Here is a 15,147-nt window from a genome sequence, read left to right as displayed (position 1 = left end):
CACAACAATTAAAAACAACTAGATCCATGGTTTGGAAAAACTTTTGAAGAAGCCTACATTTTGAAACCATTTCAATCTGAGACATGGAAAATAAAAAGTATTTAAACCATCCTTTTTTAATGCTTTCTTATTATGTGCCATTTTACAAACTAAGGCTATGTTTCAATTCTTATGAATCTATGCTTATTAAATTCTTATTTTTTTTCATAATTTTATGATATTTTAAATGTTATTCAACTTACACCTCAATCCAATTCAAAACCTACCTTTCGATTCAATTGAGAAAATTGCCTTCAATCCTGATATAGTTTTTTACAACCTTTGACTAGAAAAATGAAATTATACTTATTAACACTGTAACGACCCAAATTCGCTAATAAGGCTTAAGGGCCTTGATTAGTGTGCCAGGAGGGCATTAATGGAATAATTGAGATTTAATGAGTAATTATATGTTTAATAATGTTTATATGATAACTGATTATATTGTGTGGTAATATGATATGTGATATATGTGAGAACCACATTATTATGTGGACAGGTTCGCTGAGCACGACTCAAGACGATTCTAGGGTCAGATAGTGGGAAAGTCACAGCGGGGGCTTAAGTTATTACTTTGGATAAGTCGGGGGTACTTTTAGATAGCAGGTAGCGATTTGGATTATCTGGTCATGGAAATAAATATATGGAGATATATTTGAGGTTAGGATGTCTAGGCGGGAATAATGGGGGATTTTACCATTTTGGCCACGGGGACGGTTCCGGCACCCTAAACCTCGGGATTAACTTAATATGTGGGATAGACTTAAGGAAGCCTTTAGAAGAAAAACACAAACCGACTTAAACTTAGACTCAGCTCTCTCTCTCTCACGCTTAAGGGAAAACCAAGGAAAGGAACACATAAAAACTAAGGGAAACTAGCTGGAAATTCTGGAATTTGTGGTGAGGATTTGGAGGTTTTGCTCAGGGAAAATTAAGGAACTAAAGCAGGGATTAAGGTAAGCATCTAACTCTATTTTCTGTGGTTGAATTTTAAGTTCTAGCTGGGTTTTAGTTAAGTGTTGAAACAAGTATAGTTTTGATGTTCTAAGGCAGTATTAAGAGGGAAAACTTGGGAGCTTAGCTTGGTGAAGTGATTCTACAGCAAAGGTAAGTTTCAACTCCAAGTTTAGAGGTTTTAAATTGAGTTTGAGTGGCTGGTTTGAGTGTTTATAGCACTTGGGTTTCAGAAATTGAAAGGAGGAGATTAGAGTGTGTTAGGCTGTGTTTTCTTGGGAATTATGTTGTTTAGATCATGCTAAAGGAGTTGGGAATTAATTGGTTAAGAGTTGGGAAGCTTTGGGATGGTTTAAGGTGAGGTTTCAGACTTGGAAGTGGTGTAAATTCTGGGTTCGAAGGGGAGGGTCGCGGCTCTGTTCTAGAGCGCTGCGGCCCTAGCATGGAAAGAAGCCAAGGAGGCTCGGTCAAGGGGGCGCGCCGCGGCGCCCAAGGCAAGGGCTGCGGCGCGTGTGTGGTTCAGTGTGGGAGAAGGTTCTGTTTTGGGGAAGGGTCACGGCTAGGCTTTGGGGGCCGCATCCCTTGGTTGCACACATGAAATTTTGAGGGTTTAAAGCACGAGAGAGTAGTCTAGTGTGCTCGGGTTTGGTTTCACCACCGTGCTTGGTGGAATTTGGAGTCCCGGGAGTTAGTTTTGTAATTGGAAACCTATATTTGAGTATTTATGAAACCCTATACTTTGGTTGTGGCTAGGTGACAAAAGCTTAGGCTCGGGAACAGATCGTGCTTGAGGGGCGTTGCTCATAATTCGATAACCGTTCAGGCTAAAGGTAAGAAAAATGCACCTGGTTGAATATATGTGACGGGACTAAGGGCTCCCTATTATAGATGCTTGAAAAGATGGTATTATGCCATGCAAGCCATTTAGTGAACCAACGGCCTAAGGGTGCCAAGGGTCTCACTAGCGCACAGGGCGCGGCTCGGTCACTGGTAGCCGAGGACAGCTTATTATGCACTGAGCTAGGTTTAAGCGGGCCGAAGTCAGTGGGTTAAACAGAGGGTGCGGCCTAAGTCGTCGGCCCTGAATATTATGTGATATGAATGTTATATGTGATAGAATGTATCTTGTATTGGATTGTATATGCTGAATATCTGTTGTGGATTATCTGATGGGTAAACATGCTTACTGAGCTATTTGTCTGTGATCATTGTTTGAGTTATCTATGATGTTTTCTTGCTGGGCCTTGGCTCACGGGTGCTACATGGTGCAGGTAAAGGCAAGGGCAAGTTGGATCAGCCCTGACTGGAGAGCTCAGCGAGCAGAATGTACATAGCCAGGTGCTCGACCGCCACAGTTGAGGTCTAGGCAAGGACATGGAACTTGAAGACTGTCTGTTTTGCCAGTGGTTACTCATGTACTTTTGGGAGACTGTGAACTTTCTTTAAGTTCATTTTTGTATGGGATCCCAAGTTTACCACAGTATAAATAAAAGAAATGAGTTTTTGAGACCAAAACCTTTTTAACTTTAGTTCCTACATGTTTAGTGACACGATTTCAAACTAATGACTTGATTAGCAAGTCCTGCACCTTTATAAGTACACAGTGTAGCGGTCTTGGCTATCCAGGGCGTTACAAACACACAACAGAGTGAGCTTGAAAGAAACTTAAACTGTCTGATATAAGTATAACAATGAACTTTTTTCAACATTTTGATACAACCTAGAATGTTAATAATGGCAAAGATAATCTAAAGTTGATTTCTCACAACTAGGAGCTATATAAAATACCTTAGGTTCTGAAGTTGTAATCCTCATTGTAAGTAAAACTCTCTCTAAACTTCTGCCGACTTTATCTTCTGTTTTGCCATTAATTAATAGAAGCTGTCCTTTTGGCTCTGTCAAGTCAGAAAGCATAACATAAAGCAAATAATATTTAATGAAAATTGATAATATTAAAGAGAGGGAAGAAACATATCCCTTACAAATCTATGGAAGGCAACAAACTCAAACCATTAAATTAAGAAATAGAGCCAGGTAGAACACACCATAGCAAGTTAAAGTCACCTCTCTATTTAAGCCACACAAGTCAATCTTTAGCCCCAATTGTCACAACCCAATACTTTTTTGTTATTTTTCCAATTACATAAAGGGAATTGCAGAAAGAACTAAAATTATGAAAGAAAAAAAAGACACCAAAAAAAATAAAAAATCAATCAAGTGAAAAAGTTAATAAAGTATTTGGAGCAAGGTAATTATCTGAAACAACTAGAGACATTATGGCCAAGTGTCAATCTCATTTCAGATAATATACTCGATTCTCCTTTGCTTTGCTTCTTCATTACATTTATCTAATATTTAGCCTATGTGCTTATAGTATATATACAGAGAGGAGGGGCGGACGGAGAAGGAAACCGATTTGCAAATTATAGAGGGACACTCTAAGAGACAAATTTGTATTATATGTAAGGAAAATTGGAATGAAGAAAATTACATAGAAAAAATCAAACCACGCTTCAAAACAAGATATTCACATCCATCTCAATTCGTTATGACCAGTTAATTCAATCCAAGACACAAAGAAAGAAGAGAGCTGACAGAACCTGTTGGAGGAGTCCCTTCCTGTGCCGCTGCTAGTTAGAGAGAGCGAGCCGAGAGCCTATTGGAGAAGTCACCGTCGGTGGGTGCTCTGCTTCCTCTGTTGCTCGGCTTGCTGGACTGTCTGTTGCCGAGAAATATGGAGAGAGAGTGTGAGAGCAGAGGTCGGGGGAGGCCGGAGGTAGAGAGAAAGACACGAGAGGGAAATAGAAAATCAAACAACCCCATTAGATTTATTCCCAAATGAAGCTCGATTAGCATAAGAAACCAATGACCCAGATCAATAACACCTAAAACTATATATCCTTACCTGGCTTGCCAAGACCAAAGAGGAGTGAAACAGCCCAACGAATGGAACCCTACTGATAGAGAGATAGAGAATGACGAGAGAGAGATGGAGGAGATATGAGGGATGGAGGAGATGTGAGCTCAGATTTGAAGCAGGGATGATGAAACCAAAGACAGAGTTCGGACTTTGCTTAGCCGAAGAAGAAAATGGTGAGTTGAAATTGGTGTGATTTTTTCTGACAAAAAATGTATAAGTGGCGAGCTCCCAAAATATTACCGCCTTTTTCATTTGCTACATATATAACATTTACCATAATACTTTTTCATTTCTATTATATTCATGTGTTATGGAAATGGGTATTTGGTGTAGTGTTTCCCTTAAAAAGATAATACCAAATTTTTTGTGGAATGATTTATTTAATTAAATAAATAAATAAAAGCAAATAGGAAAAATGCAATATTCCGTGAAAGGGAATACTGCTACACACATGACACAGTCCAAGGACTGTGCCATGCGTGTATATGATAGATTATTATTCATAAGTATTATTACTATTATTATGAATAATAATGCATAATCTATATATATAATGTGATAATAAGAGAAAAAGAAGTAGTGACTTAGAAGAGTTTTTCAGAAAATTTTCAGACAAGAAATTCTCATCTTCTTCTCTTATTATTCCCTCATGCCATAATCCAAGTACTTATGTGTTGAGATAAACTTGTGATTTCTAAATTACAAACCATTCTTCTCTATATGCCCACCCACATCTTGAGGTGTAAAGAACACTCCAGAATATCATGGTCTGAGTATACAATGCTTTGGACAGAAAGATCGTTATTTATACAAAAAGACTCAAGGACACTTGATAGGCTTCAAGAGGCAAATATTTATGTCTTTGAGTATATTTATACATGTGCATATAATATATAAATATGTTTATATATATTTGTGTTGTGCGATTAATGATATTGCATATTGATGGCTCCTGTATGTATTCTTGAACATGTAAACTGTTTATATGAGAGGTGAAAACTTTTTTGTAGTCTAAGAAATGGGCCCACCATGCCATTTCGCTGCGCACTCTCATTGTTTTTTCAACAAATGGTATTAAGAGCATGTCATTAATCTCTGCATATTATTAATTTTTGTGCAGGATTATGCGCATTTTCATATTATATGTGATATATATTTGAATGGATGAGTGTTTATATTGATGACGATAGATTTTTAAGGGTTGTTTATTATGGTGCTTTTGGGTTTAAGAATTGTTCTTAAAATCTCTAGATGAAAAATGTAAGCCATTTTTGGGCCATAGGAATTTTGTAATTTTTTTATTTTTCGAAATGTAATTATAAAATTGTTGTAATTGGATTAAATAGAGTTTGGCATGAAAATCGAGACGACGATACCACCACTGCTAACGGCCATGGCATGCACCCCAAGGTGCCCTATCCATACGACCGTATAGTTACGGTGTGACCGTACAATTCTGCCCAAGGCCGCGCGTCGCCGCCCATGCTGCCGGACCCCTTGCCGTCGTCCTTCTTGATGATACACCTATGTTTTGTGTCATGCAAACCCTAATGTGTTGTTACCAAAAATGTTTTAATTATTTATTAAAATTTTGAAATTGAATTAAAATGGTTCTAATTTAGAAATTTTGATAATTGAAATAGTTTTGATTATTTTCCATTATTAAAAATGTTTTAAATAACCCAAATTCAAATTGGGCCTTAGAAAATATTTGGGTGTTAAAACTCAAAGTTTAATTATTTTAAAAGGTTGTTTAAAATAATTAAGAAGTTGTTTATTTGAAATAGATATTGGCTCAATAAGGCTACTTCTCAAGGCTTGAGATCAAGGCGTTCTTCATCAACCCTTAGCTAGTCTAGGCTACTTTTCATGAATATTTTACTTACCCGCTTATATTTAATTATTATAAATGTTTGAATATGATTAAAATATTTAATATTTTGTCATGCATTATAACATGCCATTCATATACCCACACAGAATGCAATTAACATGCATTACATTCGTGTAGAAACATGTTATTAGGAACGTCTTATATATTATTATATGTTTATATATGATAACTCATATAATAACAAATTTAGTCTTAATTAGTTAAGATGGTAAATCAAAATTAAAATTGTTTAATTTATTATTTTAATGAAAAATATTTTATTAAAATAAAAATGATACTCTCTTAATTAGAGAACAATAAAATTAGAATTAAAGGCACAATTTATTCATTATTTGCTTAATTGGATTAGCAATTATTAGAATATCATCTCGTAAAATTAATTAAATTTATTTTTACAACCAAATTAAAAAATATTGATTTTGTGAGAAGCAAACTTTTCGAAAATAGTGAGTGGGAGAGGGAGTTATGACAATAAGTCCCATGGTCTCCATTATTGGTTGAACACGAAGAGGCATAGGAAGAACCTCGTGTCGCCTCCGTTTGCAGTGTCCCTAAGGAAAGTCTTTTGAATGTGTTTATTTGATCTCAAGGTTAACTTCTCTTATGAGATTATAATTAATGATGTATTTCAAGTTTGACTTACCCTAAGGCTCACTCTAGAGTTAAGTGATTAATTGAAAATAATGGGTTACACTCCGAATGTATAACTAGGCTTTCGAGCACGACTAGTGCATCTTGACCAAACTAGCAGTAGTTCATAAGCCAAAAAAAAAAATTCATTTTTAAGTTTTCACTTATTAAATTGAGTTTTGTCGCCAAATTAATTTGGAATTAGTCTGACCTACCCAAAGATTGATCCATTAATTTTCAAATTAATTTATCGTGGATTAGTATATATATTTTTTATGTGTTTTTATATGTTGCATTCATGCATCATGTTTAGTTTTCCAAATAATATATGGTATTTATTATATGTTTTAATTCATTATATTTTATTTATTTATTTATTTCCAGCAACAATGGTAAATTTACTTACTGATCAAATACTTGAAAACTTGGGAATCGACACACACCTCATTGATAGAATCTTGGAAAGGATTCCATTTAGTCTTAACCGCATAAGAAGATGGTATGGAGGAATTGACATTGGCATTGGAACATAGAACTTGTACGGAGCGATCTTTGATCCACCTCTAGAGGAGCTTTTCATCCATCTTTGATGAACATGAAAAATATGGTGAATGGATGAGATTGAATCATCTAGAACGTCAATGCTTGTTATCTACCATGCATGGCGACATTAAAGAAATATATATGGTTATTGAAACTTTATACAAGATGTGGGCTTTGATAAAGAGTGATGCTCTGGCATATGCTCAATTTTTATGATACGGGGCAAATTCAATTTACTCAAAAACTCTTCTTTAATATTTTCAATGGTTGATTCAAAATTATGACACTAATGTTATTTTTTAATTGTTCTTGTGCTCAGGGATGCATAAATCTTTTGAGAAAAAGAGTAATTGCATTGAAACCAAAGCGAAGAAGAAACGATGAAGATAATTGAATAAAGAAAAGATTATTTTAGAAATTTATTTTGTTTACTTTTTAAATTTTTTAGTCATTTTGAAATAGTTGATTTTCATTATGAAAGAAACTAATAAGTTCTTTCTTTTAGTTCTAGAATTCTTTCTAGAAACTATATTTTAGATTCCTTTATTTGATGAGTGAACAAGTTTAATATTTATTTTAAACAATAAATTCAGTTGTTATTTTTTAGATACATTTGTTCTACCTATTTCATCAATGAGTATAAATGACAATTATGAATTATTCAATATTGTACAAATCATAGATTTAATAAATAAGACATATTATTCCAACAACAATTAGGTGAAACATATATGTGAATTATTTTTTAGATTGATTTATAATTAATTAGACATATAAAACAAATAAAAGAAAGTCTTTTATTGGAGTCATTCATTGGTTCTCTCCTTGTTTATATAGTCTATTAATTCATGTTAACCAAAAGACCTTTCTCTAATAAAGACTCAAAATTCACATAATCGTTTAGCTAATACATAAATATGTATGTTGAACCTGTTCAAAACTAAAAGAGATAATTAATAGTAAGTAAATATTGATTGACATTTATTTAAGATATGTTTACTTTTGTTGAATTCAAAGAAAATTTGTAGAAATTTTCATGCAACATTCAAAGTAAAGTCACTTAAAGATTTGTTTGATCTGATCAAAAGGAAATCTTAACCCGAATTTGGAATTCAAGTAATTTTCATGTGAACTTGGAATTCAAACCCAACTCACATCCAACTAGAATGCTAAACAACATTAGTATTTTGGAAATGGAATATAACCATATTAGATAAGATTAAATAGATAATGAGTGATCATTATCGTCTTTATTATTTCTATAATTTTGACACTTGTTATACTCTGTTCATGTTTGATTGTACATCATCAAAGACTTAAAAGTTGGGATTCACAAGTGGTTATGTGAGTAAATTGAAAGTTTTTCATGAAGTCATTTAGTGAAACAATTTACTAATCATAAAAGATTACAAAAGTGTTTGTATCTCTTAAATGCTACTTAACGAAGCATGATTATTATAATCACTATTTTTCTAGTTAACTTGTACTAGAATAAAAATTACTATAAGTCAAGTAAGCGAATTATTGATAATTAACAATGATAAAACCAAATAATATCACAAATTTTGTAAAACTTTATTGTAGTGAGAGCGTTAGTTAGTAACTACTCTGTTACAAACACAAAATTTAGTTGGTTGTGTGTAACACAATCTAACTATATTTCATTTCACATATCGGTATGTAATGAAAGGCTTTAACAGAAAACAATGGCTGATACACCTATGACATCTACATTCTTGAACATCCAACTAATTTTCATTAAACTTCAGTTTGCAATAGGATATTTAAGATGAAGATGACAACAGAGGAAAGTACAGACCGTTCAAAGTAAGGTTAATAGCCAAAGCCTATAAATAGAAAGAAGAAATTTATTACTCGAATAAATATCTTCTATTGTAACCAAGCTTAAACCTGTTTACATACTCTTATCCATTGCTTTATGCATGGATTATAAGATTAATTAAAATGGATGTCTAAGAAGTCTTTTCTGAATGACTGACATGAAAAAATCGTTTGAAGATCTCTCGTCCAGTATGAATCTATTGTGATTCTTATTCTTCATGTTGATAACGTTGTGATCATTGGGAATGATGTAGAGAAATTATCAATAGAAAAGAAATGGTTAGCTGAACATTTCTAAATATTAGATTTGGAAAAGCCAAACATGTTCTATACATTCAAATCTATAAAGATTGAAAGAACAATCTTTTGGCGACTTATATAGATAAGAAACTTAAATTCTTTAGTTTACAAATGTCCATGAAAGGATTTTTCCCTTCCCGGTAAGGAGGATGTATTATCTAAATAATAATGTCCATTTATTCTTATACAAGAAAAGAAGGATATGAGATAATATTCCTACAACTCAGTGATGGACTATTTAATGTATCGAATATTATGTCATCAAATTAACATTTGTTAAACGATGGGAATAGTCAGCAATTGTCAATCCAATGACAGATTGAGTCATTGAATAATTATAATGACTTAATTTTTTTGAGTGTCTTGAGTATAATGGAGATTATATGTTTGTGTATTTAGGCAGTGACCTAAAATCCCAAAGGATGAACTAATTTTAAACCAGATAGAAATCTTCAAAGATTGATATCAGAATCACTTTCTATAACTGTGGAGGAAACACATTAATCTGGAAATGTTTTGGACATTTAAGAATTGTATGTATCACCATAGAAGCCGAAATGTAACAGCCAGTGTAAAGAACGCCCTAGACTAATACTTACAAGATATTCGCATAACATAGCTTATAAAAGAATACCATCCATTATTAAAGTCTCAGGGGGACTTATTTAAAATCATGCAAGTTGGCGCCATAAGTTTAAAATAAAACATAGGTTTTTATGCAAAGTTCAAAGAAAACCAATTAAGTTAAATAACAGAGTCCCACTGATAATTTAGGAAAAAGTCCCTTAAAACAAAACATAATTTAAATGGCGTTCTACGTTGATCGTTTTATCGTCCATAGGATTGCCCCACGCCATACACCCCATGATGAAGAACTCCTCACGTCACCACGCGTGCCATAGAGAAATCCTATTTGCTACCTGGAAGGAAAGTAAGGGGGGTGAGCTAAAAGCCCAGTAAGGAAGTAGAAGCAAATAAGCAAGTAAGAAAAACAACAAACAACCAAACACTAACGATCACCTAACACATCATGGTATAGCATAACATAATCGTAACATTTCATCATATCATAACATAAATATGACATATCATCATATCATAGCATAAATGTAACATTTCATCATATCATAACATAAATATGACATATCATCATATCATAGCATAAATGTAACATTTCATCATATCATAACATAAATGTGACATATCAACATATCATAACATAAATGTGACATATCATCAGATCATAACATAAATGTGACATATCATCATATCACAAACATACAGCATACATGATGAGCATGGAACGCTAGTTGTCCATGTCACCCTATGAGGTAAACAGGAGATCACTGGTCCTTGAATAACCTCGGCGCGTCCGCCCTAGGAGTCACGTCTCAATGTCCTTAGTAACTCGGTCGATGTATCTGACATCGAAATCTGTTTGATGTATCTAACATCGTATTCTGTTTGATGTATCTAACATCCATACACATATCACATTCAATCATATCATCACATTAAGGCATTCATAATTTCATAATAGTTCATTCATATAACAGCCTTACCATTCATAGCATAAAATCATAAAATCTATCTAACTTCCTTACCTCAGGTCCAAGCTAAGAATTTCACAATCTTTTCAACGAGCCTATATCATAATCAAAATAACGTTTCTTAGGTTCATAAAATTACTATTTTGCCCTTCCATACAACTCATGTGTGCATGGGCCATGCACTCATGATAACAGTTACACTAAAACATGCAATTATCGCCAAAAAGAATAATGCCCGTTCTACCCATTTTACTAACATGATTGCTTTATAAAAATTACATAGTTGAATAATAATCATGATTTTGGACGTAAAAGTTGATTTGCATGTAACATGCATACGTGGGAACGTTGCGTAATAAAGACGTTTTCAAAAACGATAATTCTACATTTCTTGCTTCTATTGTTTGAAAATCAATAGCCATATTACATGCTTTATTTTTCTTAAAATTTTTAAGTTGATTAAATTTCTCAAAAACTTTATTTTATTTTATAAATTTATTTTATTTTAGCTCAAAATAAAATATGTGACATTTTCATTAAATAAATATTAATTTACCAAGAATTAACCAACAAGCTTGGGTTTAATTAAAATACCTATTTTAACATGTTTCTTTAGAAAAATATATTTTATTATTGTGTTACAAAAATGATGTGAAAAATATATTTTAAGTGTGGAAAAATACATTTTGATTTAATTTATTTAAGATTTAGTTTTTAAGTAGTAAAAACCCATATGTGACAATTTAATAACAATTGTTAACCTTTTTAAAACAAACTTTCAGCCACTATTTATTTTATTCAAAAATCACAAATAAATAGAGTCTAAATATTTTTCTCAATCAAAATAAAGAAAAATCATTATTTATCAAAATATGCATTTCATACCATTAAAATATCATTTTTCAATATTACCATAACTTAGGAAAAATAATTTATTCCAAAAATTAATCAAATTCATTTTTAGTGAAACTTACTTCATATTTTATTACAAAATTCCAGCAACTATTATTATCATTAAAATCACCATATTAAATTTTATAAACTCATATTTTCTCAAAATTCAATAAAAATTCTGTAGGAAATTAATTGGGTAAAATATCATAACATGAAACTTAAAATCCTCTTTTAACTTCATAAAAATTTACACATTCATTAAGAACATTGTTTATGCATGCAATCTCATCTTTTATCAACTTTTACCCAATTATTTTGAAAAAAAACAGCAAGCTTAATTCTTTGTAATACTCAACTTTTGTCTAAAAAAATTACATAAAATCATTCATGCCTAAGATCTCATTATGCTCTTATAATATGCATGATTCTAATATCACTAACATAATCACTTGAATCCTTTTAAACCATTTGTTGCAATTCCATGAAAGCCAACAAAACTTTTTCAATAAAAATAGCATATAGTAAATTTATACCATATTCACATATGCCTTATTTTAACCTAGCATATTTCTATCATTATTTTCATGCATCTCATAATTTAATCATTCAAAATATACCATGCATCTAACAAGATTTCATGATCAACATATCAAGATTACCACTTATTCTCTTACCCATATATCATAGATCCTAAAACATGGATCAAATATATTGTAAAATCACACAACATATCAAGAACACCCTTGGGTGTACCTAGGCCGAAATCACCTTACAAGTGTTCATAGATTATAACAATTTTTTTATGCATAGCAAAATCAACATCACAACCCTTAAACACAAATCATGCCCTCACAAAAATCCAAATCCTATACATCAATCCTACCCAAAATCAACCATTAGCACCATTAGCAAAACCTCATATACAACCCACCAAAAACAATATAAGGCTAAGGAAAAGACCATTACCTCTCTTGATTGTAAAAATCAAGAACACAAAAGATCAATACCCCAAACTCCACACCCTTGTTCAAGCCTAGGGTTTTTATGGGAAAGCCACCATGAAGAGAAGGAAAGACCCAAACACACACAAGAAAAATAACACAATCAAAATCATATTATCAAATAAAAAGATTATGTAAAAGAGAAAACAAGAAGACATACTCTAGGGGGGTTCCTCTTCACTTTCTTCTTCCTTCTTCCTTTCTTTCTTTCTTCCTCTCTCTCTCTCTCTCTCTCTACACGCCACTCTCTCTCTCTCTCTCTCTCTAGGTCACGGCAGCCACACACACACACAAGAGCAATGGCTCTTCTCTCCTTTCTTAGCCCCTTTATCACAAATCCTCTCATAAAGTCTCCCCAAACAATATTAAGGTAAGTTTCCATTTCTCTTTTATTTTCCTTGATTTTTCTTTATTTCAAAAAGATACAAAGGGATAAGATATGATCATGCCTATCCCCAAATGATCATGGTCTTCAAGTCTTGATTTTTTTACCATCTTAAGGAAATATTCCATTCCCACTAGGTCACACGCCCACTCCTCATTTCCCTTTTCTTTTCTTCTTTTTTTTATAAATAAACTACTCAATTAAATCTAAAATAAGGAAACCTAAAATGTGTAGAAAATCTACACATGTGCACCATGCTACCATGCACTAGCACACACTAAATTACTAGGGTGCATTACTATCTATCATGCACCTTAGTGCATTCCACCATAGCTCACATAAATACCTCATTCGTCACACTTAAATAAAATGTAACACTAATAGTAAAATAACATGTTACACAATTATTCACTTATTAAATTAATTAACCAAAACATTTCTAACAATTAAATAAAATAACAAACAATCAAATAAAACAAATAAACAATTAAATAAAATAACAACACTTAAATAAAACAATTCATCACACTTAACATTTAAATCAAATAAAGCACAAAATTTAAATAATCTAAAAAAAAAATTTTGGTGCACTACAGACAGTGAGCAGTTAAATAGGCTATCTAATTTAGTTGACTTCTTTGCCATTCTGGAAAGAGTTTCAGACTTGAATAAACAACTAGTATCTCATTGCAAAAGCAATGGAGATATAACTATTCTAGAAGAACTAGAAATCATGAGAGGGAAAAACATATGAAATGAAGTATTATTTAGTTCAAGACAATTTTACATAATTGATGTAATGATCTTGAAGATAGCTTCAAAACAGTTGCATACAAAACTATTTACGAAGATTTTGTTAGATAAATTCGTTCAGGATAATGTGAGTGACACATTGAGAGAGATGCCTCAATTTGCTTTAGAGCAAGTGGGAGATTGTTGGGAATAGTTTCCTTAAAGCAATTGTAATTGACAAATGTTTTAAAACAAATAAATAATAGAATTGAATTAATATATATATATATATATTGAGACTGTGTATGATATTATGTTGACAATATTAAGTAAATATCAGAAAGTTCCAAAGTTCATCTACGTGGTCTTAATCTCATGTTGGTATGAAATGATCGAGATTGAGATAATGAACTTAAAATAGTTTCGTAGTATTAATCAAACACATAAAATGATGATTATATGCACGATGATCTTAATTCTGAGGTTACTATGAACTCTTATATATGTCATGTGATCCTTTAATTCATGCGTTAAGTTTTGTCAGAATGATCAGGCTAAGAACAACTTTTTTGGGGACTCAATAATATATATGGCTAGGTACATAATTTAACAGATATGGAATCTATACCTTCTTATAGATTAAATAATTGTTTCCTATTGGGTTGACTTTTAGAACTGAAAAGGTTATGAGCACTCACGTTGCAAACTTGTTGTGACACAACCTTCACTAGTAAAGTCAATGGTACACTAGGAACTAGATATAGTTAAAAGGTTAAAATGGTAATTTTATATCTATTTAATTATGAACCATTAATAGAGGATTAATGTTGTATGTAATGATTATACCAATGGACACTTTATTCATTGATAAAGTACTCTATAAATATATGTCTATAATTATCAAGAGTTCAATCTCATATTTATAGTGGAGTAATCATGAGATTAATAAATATGATTATTTAATCAAAGGGCTTTCATTAATAATCTAATATTTATTGGAGCTTGATATTATATGTCTATAGGTCCCTAGGGTGGCTCTATCAACACCATATCAAGGTAAGAGTTGATATAAGGGTAAAACTATAATTTGGATATTTGAGAAGAATTTTATTCTTCTGGTCAAATATACAATTATATGATAATTGAGGTTGAATAATTAATTTGGAATTAATTATTCAATTTTCGAAAATATATTTATTTATTTAAATATAAAATTTTGAAATATATATGAAATAAATAATTTAAAATTTGAAATTAATTATTTTATTTGAATGGAAGAAAATAAAAATGGTAAGTCAAAGTAGTTTTGATTTATTGATTTTGAAAAGATGATGATAATGATCATCATTAATTTGAATTCAGAATTTTGAATTTAAAATTTAAATTATGGTTGTGATCTTTTCCTTAAAAAGATAATATCATATTTTGTGGGAATGATTTATTTAATTAAATAAATAAATAAA

The 15,147-nt window shown here is 31.7% G+C and overlaps 1 long non-coding RNA gene across 2 annotated transcripts; it reads right to left on the bottom strand.

Moving 5' to 3' along the window:
- Window positions 1-9,815: 9,815 nt before the first annotated feature.
- On the bottom strand, window positions 9,816-10,778 carry LOC133821533 (uncharacterized). 2 transcript variants are annotated; one of them, XR_009887652.1, is made up of 2 exons: window positions 10,727-10,778; window positions 9,816-10,038 (listed from the first exon to the last, which is right to left on the bottom strand). It is a non-coding gene; the product is annotated as an uncharacterized LOC133821533 (long non-coding RNA). The 2 variants fall into 2 exon arrangements; XR_009887651.1 differs by having other exon boundaries at window positions 9,816-10,042; window positions 10,727-10,773.
- Window positions 10,779-15,147: the final 4,369 nt, after the last annotated feature.

The sequence above is a fragment of the Humulus lupulus genome, chromosome 3 (genome assembly GCF_963169125.1).
Source record: "Humulus lupulus chromosome 3, drHumLupu1.1, whole genome shotgun sequence".
Classification (NCBI taxonomy): Eukaryota; Viridiplantae; Streptophyta; class Magnoliopsida; order Rosales; family Cannabaceae; genus Humulus; species Humulus lupulus.
The sequence above is the reverse complement of the archived record's forward strand: the minus strand, read 5'-3'. Positions and strand labels throughout refer to the sequence as shown.